This window comes from Carassius auratus, chromosome 25 (assembly GCF_003368295.1).
Source record: "Carassius auratus strain Wakin chromosome 25, ASM336829v1, whole genome shotgun sequence".
NCBI lineage: Eukaryota > Metazoa > Chordata > Actinopteri > Cypriniformes > Cyprinidae > Carassius > Carassius auratus.
The window spans coordinates 16,270,080-16,289,197 of NC_039267.1; the positions used below are offsets into that span (position 1 = coordinate 16,270,080).

Consider the following 19,118-nt stretch of genomic DNA (forward strand, 5'->3'; position numbering starts at 1 on the left):
AGCTGGGAATCAAAGTTCTGGTTGCTGAGAGAGACAATGGCACCTCTCCACTAGTACAGCACGGTACGCACTTTTCCTCACATACTGTACATTCTGAAATAAAAGCTGAAAACACAATGCAGGAAGCAAAAACAACTAAACAAATGAAGACCTAAGTAAAGGGATCACCAAGTTATATGACACATATCTCCAGTACTTAAATTTTTATATATATATATATATATATATATATATATATATATATATATATATATATATATATATATATATATAAAATAAAATAAATTGAAAGTCAGACATAAAGACTGAAATGTATACAGTATAATACATTTGATTGAGGAAGGACTGGCAAAATCTACATCTCAACCGAAATGCTCCTGTGACCTGATGTTGTCTGGTTTCTTATGTGGTAATTCATATAGATTTTGCCTGTGTCAGCAGGATAACACAAGAGGAGGTGAGGCAGTCGAGGAATACAGTAAAGGGGGACTGAGGTTGGTACGAGGAGACTTGTACGTGGACAAGGCAGCTGTCACTCAGTTTGGTCTTCAGGACTCCTGAGGAACCACTTCCATCAGCTTCTGGCATGTCGCCGTGGCAGAGACTGGAAAGAAAATTGAACAATAAAAGTATATATATTAGGGCCGGGACTTTAACACGTTAATTGAGATTAATTAATTACACAAAAAATAACGCGTTAACTAAGATTAATTAATTACAGAAAAAAAAATTCCCGCATTTTTAATAACTTATTTTTGCACCGCGGAACGTTTCTCACTGGATGAGTTTCGGCGGAACGATTATACTGGAGCACCAACTAGCGTTCGCACATCACCGACCGCAGCGCACATCGAGCCTCAAGTATCACCTCAACTCAAAACATGTAGCAGCTAGCGTGGACTTTACACTTTATGTTGAACTATGTATTATTTTGTTGGTGCAACAGTTTATGTTGAACTCGTTATTGTTTTGGCCAAGGTTATTGAGAGTTGGACTTAGTATGTTATGGCCTCTGAAGCAACAGAGAGATGTTTTCTAATAGTCAGTGTTTCCAATGTTCTGAATGTAATTGACAGTATTGTGTTTTACTTAAAAATAAAACACTTTACAGAAGGTTCCAGCACCTATAAGCTTCCTGAATTTCTGAAATGTACTATTTCTAAATTGTTTCTAAATATGCTATTGCTACACTTCATGGAAAAAAGTGCACTGGTCTGCTAGACTTGGTTGAACAACAATAAACAATATTTTCTTGCTTAAGCTTATGTATTCAGTCATTATTCAATGATATACTATAAATCCATGTGAAAAAAAATTACTTCTCACTGTTCTCAGGACAAATATTTATCTGCGATTAAAATGCGATTAATTTTGATTAATTAATTACAAAGCCTCTAATTAATTAGATTAATTTTTTAATCAAGTCCCGGCCCTAATATATATATATATATATATATATTTATATATATATATATATATATATATATATATATATATATATATATATATATATATATATATATATGATATTCTTATAATACATTATATATATATATATATATATATATATATATATATATATATATATATATATATATATATACATAATACATATATAAATGTAACGGTGAAGTGTAACGGTTCACAAAATTCACGGTTCAGTTAGATATGACAGTGGTGTCATGTTTCGGTATGTTTTCTATGGGGGGGTGGGACTGTTTACTTTGTTAATTAATATAGATAATTGCCTATTTTGAAAAAAAAAAAATTGGAACCATGAAGGCGAGCCAATGGATATCACATAAGCAACGTGCAACTTTGCACAAGAGTAATGAAGGTGAACATCTTAAACTCAAGTCAATTCACTATACATACAGTTAAAGTAGAAATGAAATGACAGAACTTTCAAAATCTGATGCCGAATATTTGATGTTTTTGACAATATCTCTGGCTATCATCGATACAATATCATCGTCCTACGACGCAACCCAGCAAGGGGAAGTTATTTTTCACACATTTACATTTTTCATACATTAATAGGATTAGTCCAACGAATCGTTACGTTTGTAATGCTGAACTGAACCGAAAACCTGGTAACGAATTGATTCAATATGAATACATGTATCTTCACACCCCTATTATATAATAGGGGTGGGTAAAATAAGTATTGACCATTTTTCTCAGTAAATATATTTCTAAAGGTGCTGTTTAACCAGACATCGGTAACAACCCAAGTAATCAATACAAACAAAACCAAACAAATTAGTTCAGAAATTAAGTTCTGTGTAATAAAGTGGAATGGCACGGAAAATTATTGAGCACATTGTTACAACCCTTTGTTTAGCTTTTTCTCATTTCTGTCTTGTTGGGTTTTGTCTGTTTGGTCCCTTAGTTGAATTTTGATTTATGTAGTTTGGCATTTTGACCCTATTGCTTGTTAAGATGCAGATTTGGATTGTCCTTTTAACTCTGTTTGCCTGATCTTGTAAATCGTTCTATATTACTGTAAATATAGAGGGTTGGGATGAAGTAAGGAGTTTGACGCCATTTTATTGTATGTTTATTGTAACCTTTTTGATCTCTGTTTTGGTTATGAATTTAGGTTAAAATATTGTACTTTTATTTTATTTTATTTTATTTTGGTTAGTGTTTAGGAAAGAGGTCTTAAACTAAATACGTTTTATTTATTATTTTGGCCTCGTCAAAGAGATTCTTAAATTGAATTTACTACCTTTTTACCATCTATTTTACTACCATCACAATATTTGTACTACTAACACGGCTTCAAACTTCAACTGTAGCAGTGTTAAGTGTTAAGTAAAGTGACAAGTAAAGATATGAAATATTTTTTCCAAAATTAATTAATAACATATTTAATCACAATTATAACTTAATTTCAACACTGGGAGGGAAAGATAGAGAACCAAGCACTGTCCAAGCACTGTCCAACACACACAGAGAGAGAGAGAGAGAGAGAGAGAGAGAGAGAGAGAGAGAGAGAGAGAGAGAGAGAGAGAGAGAGATAGAGAGAGAGAGAGAGAGAGAGAGAGAGAGAGAGAGAGAGAGAGAGAGAGAGAAAAGAGAGAAAACATCAAACAGAAAACACAAAGCCTCTCTTTGAAACCAATTTCGTTTTGTATTAATTTTATCTTAATTTTAATCCATGTTTCATTATTTTGTATAATCACAACACGTTCAGACATGAACCGAAACTCAGCGTATAGGTAGCCTAGGCTACTCGCCTCACAGACCTAAACAAATTAGAAATATCCTATATCTATTATCTACAGAAAGCTTGAAAGTTCTACTTTTAAACAGAACCATTCAAAACTAATAAGCTATAAGCTAATCCGTAAGAAATGCATTTTTCTTCAGCGCGTTCACTACTGCGAAGATCGCGAGTCAGTGTCAACTTCATCTTTGCAGCTGACACAGAAACACTTGTTTATTGATAAACAATTAAAATGTCATAATATTTTTTTACAGCATTTAGGTGCCGTTTATATGAACGCGTCACCACTGCATGAGAGAGAGAGAGAGAGAGAGAGAGAGAGACACACACACACGCAAGGTCTCTCCCTCTCTGCCGTGCACTCGCTACACGGTTTGCATGCGCGCTTTTGCTCACTCGCTCGCTCTAGATTCGCAGGAGATTAGAACTAATTTAACATAACATAAAGGGAAATGTAATATTTTTTTATTAATATTTTGGTATGATGAACATTCACCCGTCAGTGTGGCGAATAGCCTTTTGAGATTTACTCGCCAAACGGAATATCTAACCACATTTGGCGGGTGTTAATTTCGGACCCTGGCTGCGGGCCGTAGTTTGGACACCCATGTTATAGACCTAGTTAGATGGGGCTTCGAAAAATTACTATCTCGTCAGATGACGTTTACTACTTTTTACTACTTTTTACTGGCCTTAATTTGGCATAATTTAATTGACTACCTTTTACTACCTTTTACAACCCTGCATAAACCCTGATATAGGAGTGCCCTGAAATGATAGTTAGATGTGGAGTTCGCCCGACAGCAGTACCAGAGTCAGCTTTTGCAGGTCCGAGCGCTGGAGCTTGAGACAAAAAGACAGCCCCTCCATAAAAACGCGATTATGCGATCACCTGATTTAATGCATAATCAGCCAAAGGCCGCATATTTATGCGGGGTCGCATTTTTTCAAATAAGCCGCTCTTTGGCCGCATAAATTGCCTATTTCAGAAAGCAAAATATTTCCCGGGCTAGCATGATTTCATAATCCCTGTATTTTCGTTGCAAAAACTCACATATATATTAGCAGAAAGTTGAAAAATGTTGCGTTTACTTCACACATGTAAATCGCCATTTTCCCCCTATTGCCATGGGAACCTTATTAAGTGACGTAATTACGTGATGTAAACATCATCGGCAAACCCCGTGGTGAAGCCAGGGTGAAACTTGAAGCACGCAAATCATTCTTATTTGCCAACAAAAATAAGCGCAAAAGAACGAGCAAAGCAGTTTTCCGATTTGTTACATGACAGTGGAGCCAAATTATATTGCGAGAACTTGCGAAAACTGCGGTTTGATGAAATAGAGAAAAAAAAGGTGATTCCCCCAACACCCCCTTCTCACTAGGCTACTAACACTGTTGTGGTTTCATTCAGAAGTTGATGCAACTTTACAGTTGTAAGATTGCACTTTTTTGTTACAGAACAGTACCAAAAACTTACAGTTGTAATTATATTAGTAGTATGTAAAATAATGTACGTTGCAGTAAGAGATTGCAACTTAAATATTCTGTGATTTAGTATGCTTGCTTATCAGAGGAAGTAATAAGAAATTACTCTTTACATTAAGGTAGTAGCCTAGTGAGAAAAAGGTGGTGGGGGAATCACCTTTTTTTCTCTTTTTCATCAAACCGCAGTTTTTGCAAGTTCACGCAATTTCATCGCATAAAAATGCAAAAATATCCCGCATATTCCATTGCATTTTTTTAAGAAAACGTGCCGCAAAATCAAGGATTTTTGCCCGCAACAATCACCAAAAAAATCCGCATTTTTCTGGAGGGACTGAAAAGAGACATCCGGCTTAAAGAGCTGGAAAATTAGCAAAAGTCTGGTCAAACAGGGCATCCTTCTTCTCCTGGATTGCAGGGAAATGCTACTCCTGTGCAGGCTGTTACTTCATCACCTCTTCCCGCAGAATCTTATACTTCACCAGAGAGTCAAACTAAATTTGATATTTACAGACAAATTTAGTTTGATATTTTCATCAATATCAGGGATGGATTAAATTGATCAAAAGTGCCATTAAATATGTTTTGAAAAAAATGCTGATCTTTTTTTGCTGATCTATGGAAGAAAAATGTATCATGGTTTCCAAAAAGATTACGCAGCACAACTTTTTTCAATATTGATAATAATAAGTAATGTTTCTTGAGCACTAAATCAGCATATTAGAATGACTTCTGAAGAATCATGTGACAGTGACACTGAAGACTGGAGTAAATGATGCTGAAAATTTTTGAAAAATGTTTGAAATTATCTTCTAATAGAAAACCATTATTTTAAATTGGAATAATATTTCACAATAATTAATGTTTTATTTTTTTCTGATCATTTGTGATCAAATAAATGCAAAATCTCATGAGCATAAGATTTTTTTTCAATGTTTTTTTATCAAAATATCTAAATGAAATCTCATTGGATAAAAGGCCACCCTAATTATACTTTTTTTTACCAAATATAACTCTAAATCTGTCAAATTATGGAGGTTAAATGCATAGCAAATGTCCAATTTTGTCATGAAAGCAGTGCTGTTGAATAAACTCTTCTAAGGTTTGATTTTAAAAACCATCAAAACCTGAGGAACATTTCAGATTTAAGTTATGAAGTTTTAACTGGCTAAAACCATCTTTTTTTCCATGCTGTGAAGCAAACAAGAGGAGAGACACTCACAGATGATCTGCAAGAGCCAGTTTGGCTTGGTCTGCCACCAAACGCCAAAGAGATACACAGGAACTCCTGTGGCGATGATTCCAAATCCTATAGCACACTCAACAGGGGTCTTCCAGATGGACACCACGATGAGGAACAGGCAGGCCAATACGAAGACAATGGGCAGCAGAATATTGACCTAGTGGACAGATAGGTGGGACAGCTTTGAAGATGTGATCAAAAGCCTATTTAAAGTACAGTCAGAAAGTATGTTTATTAAAGAACATTTACTTCACTTATGAAAGACACACAGTGCAGAAGTGTTGAGCTCAGTGCTACTCGCTCTGACAATCACCATTCTTCTCTGGCTGCTCATTTTGGTAGGACATCCTGATCTTTGATGTTTCAGTTGTGTTATGTTGTGTCTTCTCCATTTGTATACAATGGACTTCACAGAGCTCTGAGAATGGTTCAAAGTTCTTCTATTTATAGCCTTTTCCCCCTTACAACTTCATCACAGAGTTCCCTGGGTAGCTTCTTGCTCATTGTGATAGCCGGATTGATCTGGTTTTGCAGGATGGTTTCACTTGCATAGCTCGTTGACAAATGGCCTGATACTCTCCTCAAGCTTGCTCTGATCAAGACTAGCTCATTGCTAATGTCATCGAATTTCAATTCCACATTATGATTAGTAGTTATGATGTCTCTGTCATTTGTGTGTAGCTTAAAGCATCCTTGCTGAATAAAAGTATTAATCTAAGAACAAAGACAAATTACATACCTCTCCCCATTCTTTTGAACTGTAGTAAATAATTAAAGGGATAGTTCCCCCAAAAATGAAAATTCTGTCATTAATTACTCAACCTCATATCATTCCAAACCCTTAAGACCTCCATTCATCTTCAGAACACAAATAGGTATTTTGATGAAATTCAAGAGCTTTCTGACCCTGTATAGACAGCAACAAAACTGACACGTCCAAGGCTCAGAAAGGTAGCAAGGACATTGTTAAAATAGTCCATGTGACATCAGTGGTTCAACTGTAATGTTATGAAGCTTTTTGTTCACGATGAATCAAAAAATAAGGACTTTATTCTATGATTTCTCCTCTTTCAGGTCATTATACTCCACCATTCATGGTACTCACAGGTCTTACGAGTTTGGAACGGCATTTTTGGGTTTTCATTATTAAAAATAGTCCTATCATCTACAGTTTAATTGATGAAACCACCTAAGCGTATAAAAGCAGAGAAATCCAACATCACAGACAGTGAATGAAACAAACAATGGACTGGCGCTAATGAGATCTAGAATGAGAGAAAGATTATGAGCAATACACAAATGGCCTCTTTCACTCCAGTGCCTCCAAACCTCATTTGATGAACATCCCTCTGTGTCCGGCCGATGAGCGGAGGCCACTGAGTGCAACGAGAGACTGAATGTTATGAGAGAAGTGCACAAAAGGGCCTGTGTGTTACTGTTCTGTTCCTAGCTATGTCTGGTTTCAAACGAAGAACACGTATATTGTGGCAGGTCACTTCTCTTGCATTTGAAAGTATGACCTTGTTCAACCTCACACAGTCTATCAGCATTTGCTAACTAGCTCCGCCCCCCGGCTCACCTTAATTGGTCGTTCTAATTCAGGTTTCTTGTAGCGTAACCACATCATGCCGAGGATGGCCATGGCGATGCAGAGCCAATTAAAGAAGCTGAAGAAGTTAATGACTGAGAAGATATCATTGGAGAAAGCGTAGAGAAGTGTCATGATACACTGTGGAAAAAAAGAAAAGAAACAGTTTAAACTGAATCTTTAGCAAATTCGTTGAAAAGAAACCGTTCAAAAGTGTGATTTACTTTCAAATTTGACATTATTATTAATTCACACCTTTTTCAGGCATATGTTATTATTGAATAAGGATTTTGGAAACATTTTAAAACTAATTTGCTAATAAAAATGACTGATTCATTGAAAAGAACTGATTCAAAACAATGACCTAGAACTTGTTAAAATGATTCATTGAACAAAACTGACTTAAAAGAGTAATTCTCTCCAAAATTAGAACTATTTATAAAGATTAATTTTCAAACTAATTATTAATTCACAGATTAAAACCTGCTTATCAACTTCATCATCAATAACGGACTCAAAATAATTAGAACTGGTTAAACTGATTCATTGAAAAAAATTACCAAAGGAAAAAAAAAAACATTTCACTCAAAATTGGAAGCAATTAAACCAATTCTTTAAAAAGAACTGACTTAAAAATTATTTAAAAAAAAAATTAGAACTGTCTGAACAGATTCATTACAAGGAAGCATCAAAAAAATAAAAATAAAGATTCACTTACAAATTAGAACTGATTTAACTGATTCACTGACTGATTCATTAAACCGATTCACTGAAAAAAATCATTCAAAAGAATGATTCAGTCACAAATTAGAACTGGCTAAAACAATTCATTGAAAAGAACCAATTTACAAGAATGATTTCAATCCAAAATTGTAACTATTTAAACAGAAAAAAAAAGACTTTTAAACATTAAAAAAGTAATGTTATAGCGAGTGATGTGGTGGGTTTCGGACACCTACAGTAAATATAAGTGAAGGCAGTGGGGTCATAAGGTCAGGGTGGATCATCGACAACAAACTTGGAAGATGACCTTCTCGGGAGCCCACGAAGAACAGCCTGAAGGGAAAGAGCATCGTTTTATCTGTTACGTCTGATACCAAACAGCGACATAAACAGATCTATTCCGAGATAACCTGACCAGTGTTTACAGTGGAAAAGCCTGCAGGGTGACTTAAGAAGAACACTAACCAGACAGATTAATCAAATACACAACTTAAAGTAAAGTGATCTGATTAATGTGACCTCTTCCAACACAGGATATTTATAACAAGAGTGTGTTAGTGTTTGTGCATTACCTAGATGAAGTAAACAGAGAGCCATTCACAGACCCAAAGCAGGAAAGGCCACAAACACAGGGATTATCCAAGCCATTGGTCCCAGGTGGTAGTTTCCAAAGTCCTAAAAAACAACTTAATTATTAATTAACTTTAATAAACATTAATAAAAAGAAAACATTAAAGTAACTGAGCTTAATATGGAATGTAATGTGTCTATGCGGCGACACTCACCACAGCAACAGCCTCAGATCCGAGCATTTGCTCCGGACTGAGTGTGGTGAAGTAGGCCAGGTTGGTCAGCACATAGACAATGGTGACAATGGGGAGCGAGATGATGATGGCCCGAGGCAGGTTTCTGTAACACGTTGGCACATACACTATTACATAAACCATACCTCACAAAAAGGTTTTTGTGGGTCTTTTTTTTGTTGTTTGTTATTATTTTAGAAATGCCCTATTAGAAGTCTGACGTGATTAATTTATTCAGTGAGAGGAATTGTCTGAAATATATTTAATAAATGAAAAATATTTTAAATATACTTAATACATATCTCGAATATTTTTAATTTAATTTTATTATTTTTCCCTTACAGAAATTAGTGTCACTCCAATAAAACTAAAAGGTTATTCTGAGCAGCATAATAGAAGCTGATATACATCTAAACATGGAAGCCCCATAAGGCAACTTGCACCATGTAAAATGCAAATAAATCATCTTTTATTATGTATAATAACAAGATAATGACTTGTAATGAACAGATTTTTTTTTTTTTTTTATAGGAGTTAATTTGTAATTTGTTTAAATATTCAAAATTATAAAAAGAATTATATTCATGTAGGGGTTAAAAATTATTTAGGAAATATTTATTTTGATGTATTTATTAAAGGGGGGGGTTAAATGCTATTTCATGCATACTGAGTTATTTACACTGTTAAAGAGTTCGATTCACATGCTAAACATGGATTTCCAAATGTTCCAAAAATACTCCTTCCGGTTTGTCACAAGTTTCGGAAAGTTTTTTTTGAGTATGGCTCTGTGTGACGTTAGATGGAGCGGAATTTCCTTATATGGGTCCTAAGGGCACGTCTGCCGGAAGAGCGCGCGCTCCCGTATAGCAGAGCAGAGAGAGGCTATGCACAGACAATCACTGATCAGAGCAAGAGCGTCGCGAAATGTCACAAAAGAAGTGTGTTCTTGGTTGCCAGGGCAAGACAACCCTGCACAGATTACCAAAAAAAAACAGCATTAAGGGACCAGTTTTACAGAGCATCAACGGAGTTGTGCAAGTGTTTGCGTTTGTTCCCTGCATTTCGAAGATGCTTGTTTTACAAACAAGGCCCAGTTTGAAGCCGGATTTGCACATCGTTTATTTCTTAAGGATAATGCAGTCCCAACGAAAAAGGGTCACGATCGTGTGTTGGTTCACGAAAACTGCTTCAAATATCTCTGTGTTGTTAACTTAGCTATCGGAGCGTAAGCACATCAAGTAAACAACATGCGATGTTGTCATCAAACTGCACTTTCCACATGTACAGCTTAAAAAAAAAAAAGACGACAAAGTGGAACTTAGTCATTTTCCAAACCCGCTAAGCAACATATACAGTTTCAGTACATACCACATAGAGACGTCGTTGCTGATGCTGCTCTTGTTAAATTTCAGCCTCTGGATCTGATTCTGGATCATAAATATATGGCTGAATCTGACTGTTAGCCATGGTTTGTTTTGGTTGGTTTTGTCCTCACGGTAATGTCACAGTTTCCAGACGCTCTCAACACAAAAGCCTACTGGCACTCGTGATTCTTTAGCTCCGCCCACACGTCACGCCTCCAGCCGGTCGTGTTTATCCGGGAAAAATCGGTACAGACTATCTTTCTCTTATGAATATAATAAAACTAAAGACTTTTTGGAGTTATGAAGGATGCAGTACTACTCTATAGGTACTCAAGATTAACAGGATATTGAGTGAAAACGAGCATTTCACCCCCCCTTTAAAAATATTTTTAATAAGGAAAATTGCTTTATTTGTTTATTGAACTTTTACAATAATAACAAGATAAAATTGTGAAAAATATTGTTTCCACTCCACCCCAAACAAACTTAAGAAAGGTTAAAAAATTAAACAAACTCAATTTAAAATACATACATACATAAAAAAAAAAAAAGACTCATAATACATAAATATACTGTACTATACTGTTTAACTTACTTGTATGGCTCGATCATCTCCTCTGTGACAAAATTCAAATAATTCCTGGTAAAAATGAAAGAGTAAATAAGAAAATCAAATAGAACATTTAATAATATGTAGGAAAATTCTGAAAAATTAAACAAGCCATTTACAGAATGACCGACAAATAGTTTAAATTCTAAGGGAATATGTGTGAAATTTTTTGGATATAATAATACTTGCTTCTGCACCAGCTGAATATGCAAAGTCAACCATGAGTCAATCATTCGGCTGATTTCTATGAAAAGTGCATTCACTTTGGCATTATCACAACAACTACATTGTTATGCGAATTGGATTTCGGACCAATTCAATTTGATGGTGGGCCAAAAAAATTACCAAAATAACTTGTATGTTGTTGTAGTCATGGCTGTTTACGACAAAAAAGTTGATTTACATGTAAATGACATCTTGGTTCACATGGTGTATCATTACATTTCACCAAATTTAGTTCCGTGGTCTTACCATCCTCCATAAGCAAACAGTCCACTGTAAAGAGCCATTCCAATGTTACCAAAGTCTGTATTGGTTCCTTTAAACGAATTTGCAGGCAGAAGCTCAGTAGTATCACCTGCAGTAGAAACAATCAACATGAAACATACGATTACAATGCTGTTGCAAACTATCAGCAACATTACATAATAAAACAACCCATTCAAGTCATAATATCAAGGGAGTACTCTGTAATTCCCACAATATTATCCAATGAGAGGACCAACAAGCTTGCATTGAATAGTTTCAAGGTGGCCGACTGTTTCCCGCTTATTACAATACAATGAGTTTTCAAAGTCATCATGCTGACATTCTCAAGGCCGGTTGTGGGCAGTAGGTCGTGCATGAGGCACAAGGTCACAGATGTCCCATCTGAAACGCAAGAGTGATGGGAACACAAGAACTAAAGAGAAATTGTAGGGTGTGCAAATTCTTGAACACCCAAAGCTCGTGAATTTCCCACTGGATCAACAGATGAACATAGTGTTGTTTCAGGCTGGGGCCCGTTCTAAATCTCTCCCGTGAGAAAGCCGGGGGAGATCAAACCTCTACGTACATCCATTTATTCAATGCCTGCAGGCTCCAGAGCGACAAGGGCTTCCCTGACAGAAAACACTGGAAGAATTCAATTTATGGTAAGGAAACAGAGGGATTGGCCCTCCAACAAGTGGTGTAGTATAGCAACAAACATGCGCAGGTGTAGAAAGGAAAAACAATAGTTTAACAGATTTGAAGAAATTCATATGACTAAATCATCAAAAAGTGACTTCGGACTTGACTTCTCTCAAAAGAATCGCTGTGAAAATCATTGCAAGGCTTTGATACAAAGTAATCTCCCATGTTCTTTCTTTGGTACTCTTTCTTCCTTTGAGAATGTGCGGGTGTTTGTTCTTTCATTCCTCAGCCACTCTTTAACACAATAGCATCAAATGATTTAATGTCCTTTCATTTTTTTTTTTTTTTTTTAATTACCATTTTTTTAAGGTTTGGACATTCAATAGAACAAATCTCTGTTTTCCCCATAGTCAATTTTTGGGTAACAAATGCTGTTCTTTTCAGCCCTTAATTCAGCGTTACCACTGTTTCCACATCATGTGACACTGAAGACTGTTAATTTTTAAATTGTAATATTATTTTAATAATATTTCATATACACATATTAGATTTGAATATATATATATATATATATATATTAGAGGTGGGCATAGATTGATTTTTTTTAATCTAGATTAATATCACTGTGATCTTGAAATTAATCTAGATTAAAATGGCTCATTTGAATTCTCCCAACGGCATTCAGAATATGTGTGTTACCGTGTAGTGGACTGCAAACGCGTCCTGTGTTAAAGCACATCGAGTCCGTGCTGCACCACATACGTAACGCATACTTTTGTTTGTTCAAACTGCAATTTGTATTTGTTCGTTCAGGTGCAGGAGGGACTTTGAGGAGAACTTTGCTGAAGAGAGCTCGGTTCAGTGTCGCTGTCCGTTATACGCGGCTCTCTCTCACGTGCGCACCAGCTACTCTGTTTTGTTTTTGGATGCTTTAATGTTTAAATAGACAAGCGGTTAGGCTTAACAACACATGAAAAAGATAAGCTTTTGTGACGATGCACAGCAGTGGCCCTTCAACTGTCCTGAGCATCTTTTTAGGCTGGCCTCAGCCAGTCGGTTATATAATATATCAAGGTGAAAGTCATCATCTTGCTTAGTATAGACCCAGCTCCCAACTTTGAGAATAGATTAACGGCGATATTTTTTAACGCAGCACGTTAAAGCCGATAACGGTATTAAAATATTCAAATCTAATATATATATATATATATATATATATATATATATATATATATATATATCAAATCCTACCTAGAGGACGTGAACATGTCCACTGAATGATTGAAGCCCCAGGCAAGCTCATGTGAATCTGTGTTGACTGATGGGAGGCCAACGCCGTCTGGTCACATGACACGGCAGACGAGATAGGTGTGTGTGTGTGTGTGTGTGTGTGTAAGACTGTATGCCTGAGGCAGTCAGGCGCAGAACGAGACTGAAAGACTGTATAAACTCTTGTATAAACTTGAGTATTATAGGCTCAGACCTGAGCTACGCCAGCCCAGAGGAGCTCGATCTCTCTCTAAAAGAAACGCTTCATCAGCAGATCATAGCTTACATAGCCTAGATTCAGTCTGAAGAGTTCCTAAAAAACAACATGCAATCTCAAAAACACACTTTTCTAATACACAAAAGTGCAGTGTGTGAAGGCAAGTTCAGTGAGCATCCAGTATGGCATCAGTTGTGTAACCATTGTCGAATCAGTCTAGACACCTTAATGGACAAAGAGAATCATCTGAGAGGAAATCATGGCCATCCGGTCAAAATGGACATACTAGAAAAGTGTATTGTCATGTTAGTATCAAACAATAGAATGTTAAGATGATCCATTGGAATACTTGATTCTGATAGTTCTGTCACAACATTTTGTGGTAAAAGAAATGTTAATATAGTAATAAATGTTTTTCTATGACCTTGGTCCATTAATTTATCTGTTTATTTTTTATTTATTAGTTATCTATTGTGCAAGCTTTATTTTGATCAAAAAAAGACAGAAAAGACATTTATAAAGTTTCAAAAAAATGTATATTTCAAATAAATGCTGTTCTTTTGAAATGTCTGTTCATCAACATGCGGTTTCAGCACACAATATATTATATATATATATATATATATATATATATATATAGATAGATATGTGCCTGTTTTTTGTATCATTGGGCTTGTATCATTCCTGTTTCTGTTCCCTCCTTTTACCCCTTTCATTTCTTGTCAGCTCTAAAATATAATTATAAATACAGTGGCAAAAAAGACTAAAACATAAAAACTTCTCAACAATGATCATGCTAATAAGTGGGCGGAGTTTAAAAAGCATGGAGCGTCTCACTGTCTCTGTGTGGGTGGAGCTCCAGTCCCAGAAGATGTTCAAGATGGTTGATAAACCACGAGGTGTCCTGTTGTATGCTACGTTTCAGCAATGGCTGAAAGTAACAGAATTCAGCAGTAGTGGCTTTCTCAAAGCAAACAAGTGCTAATATACACATTAAGACCTTTTCTGGACTTCTACGTAAGATAAGTCTAGAACACCATTAAACAGAAGCTACTTTGTGCATAGAGACTGACGTAGAGGGAGGAAATGTCACAAAGGAAGACACTGTGAATTAAACAACTCTTTCAAAAGCGAAACTTCATAAAGAAAATAAATAAGATACTTGTCAGTTCTGAGTATATTTCCATAGACATCTCTCAAGAATGGGAGGGTGTGTCCTGTCGGTGGTTCAAATTTACAGTCATCATTATCTGACCTCGTTTTTCTCACCATAATTTTGCATGTGCCTATCTAGCCCGCACACAAAAACACCCGATAGCTAGCCAGCTGCCTTGCTGTTTTCAGTCAACACAGACAGCAATGAGGCATTCTAACTAAAATGGAAAGTCATAAATGAGTCAACCTCACAGGAGAGAATCAACTCGACTCGCAACTGCTTTAAATAGAATCAAAAAGATCATATTTTCGAGTTGACTGCACATTAATGCATTCAAAATGAGTTTCTGAGTTGTGAGCGTCTCAGTGAGAAAATATGGGTTATGCAATAGATGCAGAATCTTGATATTGATGGTAAGAGGAATGGAAATTAGCACCTGCCACCAGCCGAATGCGGGTGATTTTGTGTTGTGGTGGATAAACTCGCTTCCCCTACCGGCCAACGTGGTGGGTAAATGAAAATAGCATACTGTTTCACCCGGCCGGTGGACAAAAAAGTACATTTTCATTCCTGGTGTCTGAACGACACGCAATAAAGTGTAATATCATCCGAAGCATCTTCGTGGGGAAAGGCAGTGTAAACCACGCCGGCAAGCGTTGTTCCCAGTACAGTGTTTGTAGCTGAAGTTAGTGCCGCTTGCGGAGTGATATATTTGTTGTTTATTTACAGTATGTTTTATAGCACGTGCTCATGATATACAAGATCGCGTGAAGAGTTGAATTTGTTATAGCGCACAAATTTCCGCATACCATCACGTCACTGTCAAACCCCGGTTAGTTCATTCTCCTCCAGCATCTGCAACATTTTAGATTATATGGACAGTTTGTGTTTATCTTATTGTTTTTAACGGCATAATAAGCAAAATAACAAAAAGTAATTATCAGTTGCGTGTCTAATAACTGCTGTCCGGGGGATGCATTTTATTTCCAGTCTTCAAGTTCTTTTTTCAGAAGTTAGCTCTGTGGCTAGTAAGTTGTTACGCTGTTCATTTTTGCTTGTAGAAACAACATTGTATCGCTACACATGTTTGACAGCTCTGGCCTAATGAGATGCGTAAAACGATGTATTAAAAACACTGTGCGTTTCATTTGTCGAAGGCGTAAAAGTTTGCGAGCCGAGATTTATTTCAGAGATAATGTTGAACAGGGGCCTTTTCCCCACATGTTCCCTAAACCATGAAAAAAGTTCAGTGCAGTGTATCATCCAGTTGGGCTACGGAGTTTGAGAGAATGAGCTACTTCAGTAAGAGTCGGCCGTTTCAAAACTTAGTAAGCTGCCTAGATAGGCAGCATTTTTGAGGATCACTGAAAGATAAAATGTCAGTATTTCATTGAGACTTGAGATTAAATAAACTGTTTGAGTATTGTAGATCTTGTAGTATTAATTTACACATGCAGTTGGATGGTAAATTTGTTGAAATAATGGAATGGGTTTTTTTTTTTCATTTACACGTATGTACAAGATATTTGCTTGCCTGTTTAAAATATGGTATTACAACTATGATACAATACATAGTGATAGGGGTGTGATGGTTTAGTATTTAACCGTGAGATCGGCGGTTATAGTTGAACACCGTCATTAGAACTCTATAACCTCCAAAACCGTGTCATTAAAATATTTTTACAGACTTTTTTATCAAAAATTATTTTCATTTTTAGATAGGATCATAAGATGCGCAATATATCGGGAGACATGGTTTTTTACCACTTAATGAAGTTTTGTAAATCGTCAGACATGATATTTACCACTTCATTAAATTTTGCTTTGTAGAAAACCTTTCTTAAAAACGAATTTCGTTTTGCTACAAATTTTATCTTAATTTTAATAAATGTTTCATCAACCAATTGCATGTATTTTAATAAATAAAAAGCAAATATAGCAGACAATGATAACCGTGACGCATTCACCTGCACTGCACTGTGAACTAGAGCGCATCTCATCGTAAATGAAACTCAGCGTAGTCCTATGCCTCATACATTAGCATTAAATATCTTTGCTGCATCCTTTCTAGAACAGACAATGGCTTTTTTTTTTGCGCCTCGAATCAGCAAAGCATTGCATCGTCCATAGACTGCAAAACAATCAGCGGATGGCGGGCGGGTGCGGCTTTGAAATTTGCTCAAAAAACGTTGGCGCGGATGATGAGTTTTGTGACAGACCTCCTTAATAAACGGAGGTCTGAAATCTCTGCCCCTTTACTGATCAGAGCGCGCGCTGACACGGAGTTAACCCGCTATCTCCAAGAACACCCAATTGACTCTACGGCAGATCCACTAGCATGGTGGCGAGACAATGAACGGGTTTGGAACGACATGATACTAATTTGACTTTACCATGTGGCTATTGTTAAAAATGTAATACTCATAAAGCACAACAGCAAATCAAAATCTTAGATTAAAAATACATAAATATATCAGCATAGAATACTATCTAAAAAAATGAACCAATTGCAATGTGTATTTTTTTTTAACTATTGCCTCTTCCGCCATCTTGGTTTTTCTTTTTTCACAAATTTAGCAATGCATTCTGAGACATTTTTCTATTCATCAAAGAATCTGGAAAATTATGGATTGCACACAAATATTAAGCAGCACAATCATTTTCAATCTTGGTAATAATACAGAGATTTTTCATGAATGCCATATCATCATTTAAGATGTCTGAAGGATCTTGGAGTAATGATGCTGGAAAATTCTGCTTTGCCATCACAGGAATAAATAACATTTTAATATATATACATAAAATATATATAAAATAAAAATAAAAATAATTTAAATTGTAACAATATTTCCAGTATTTACTGTTTTAATCTATTTCAGATCAAATAAATGCAGCCTTGGTGAGCAGAAGGGACTTTCAAGAACATTATTAAAATCATACAACCACAAACTTTTAAACGGTAGTTCAAAATTAACTTTTGGAGCTTTTGAACAATGCTGCTTTAGAAGCATGAGAGAGATGTACATGTGGAAACCTCTGCAACTAAAGGATAAGCTCTGGGAATTTAACCACACAAAGAAACCAACACCCAAAGGCTAGGCCAAAATTTGGTAGTCTAGGCAAAATATGGTGACGGCAGGCCAATTAGAAGAGACGTGCCCTACAGTTGTGGCTCCAATATTCAAAATCAATACCAGCATGGCGTCTCCTTCTCATTTTCCTTTCTTTCAGAAAACTACCTTGCTGTCTGTCACTACACGTCCACTGCTATGGGCAGTGAGAGTGGGTGGATTGGAGATAAAAGATGAAAAGAAGAGCTAATAATCCATTCGAATTAACCTGTCCTGTTTCGCTGACTCACAACTGAGTCAGTGATACCAGCTTCAGGCCTTTGTTTGTGCAGCAGACACGGACATGCACCAAGTAAATGGACCTTGTTAATCTTCATCTCAGACTGTGAAATCCTCTTTTCCTTTCTGAATTTGTGAGGTTAAACCAGTAAGCTAATGAGAAACAGAAACCGAACAAAAAAAAAAATTATTAACGGAACAATGCACCCAAAATCGCATCTGCTACATGCATAAATGTAAATGTTACTTTCAATGAAACCACTGATGTTACATTCCAGTTGTGACTATTTAGACATACTAGTTTTTTTCATGTCAAGTCTAGCTCCAAAGTCTGCAGCTCATACTACGAATCTTTGAACTGCTTTTCTTTTTGTTTGCTCAATGTTTTTCTAGACTATTGCTGTCAGTGCTTTAGTGTCTCAGTAAATAACAATCAGAGCTGCTGTTTTGGCTGCACCTTCAGCAGGTCTACAATTCCCTGCTAAACGGATTGGTACACAAATATACAACTGTAATTAGAGTCCAAAAATAGTTCTAAAAGAGTTGAAATACCAACATGTCAATATGACATGAATCAATACTGCTGATCCAAGACAGCTAATCATTTTTTTTTTTTTTTTTACATTTGATTTATATATTACAGTATGATTTCATTATTTTCTAGAAATAAACAGCATATTGAATAAAAAAAATCTAATTATATATAAATTAAAATTAAATACAATTCAATGAAAAGATCCAAAAGAATAGAACTATCTAGTTTGGATATATATATATATATATATATATATATATAATATATAATATATATATATATAGTGATTATATCCGGTGCCCTCATAAGTATTGGAACAGTAAAGACAAAATTGTTATATTTGCTGTGGAGTCAAGAAATCTGAATATGATTAAAAGATATATATATATATATATATATATATATATATATATATATATATATATATATA

The 19,118-nt window shown here is 35.6% G+C and overlaps 1 protein-coding gene and 1 pseudogene across 1 annotated transcript in view; one reads left to right on the top strand and one right to left on the bottom strand.

Moving 5' to 3' along the window:
- LOC113043514 (phospholipid-transporting ATPase ID-like) overlaps positions 1–19,118 on the top strand; it is a 260,088-nt gene that overhangs the window by 135,233 nt on the left and 105,737 nt on the right. The window lies entirely within an intron of this gene.
- LOC113043527 (large neutral amino acids transporter small subunit 1-like) lies at positions 298–11,654 on the bottom strand (annotated as a pseudogene).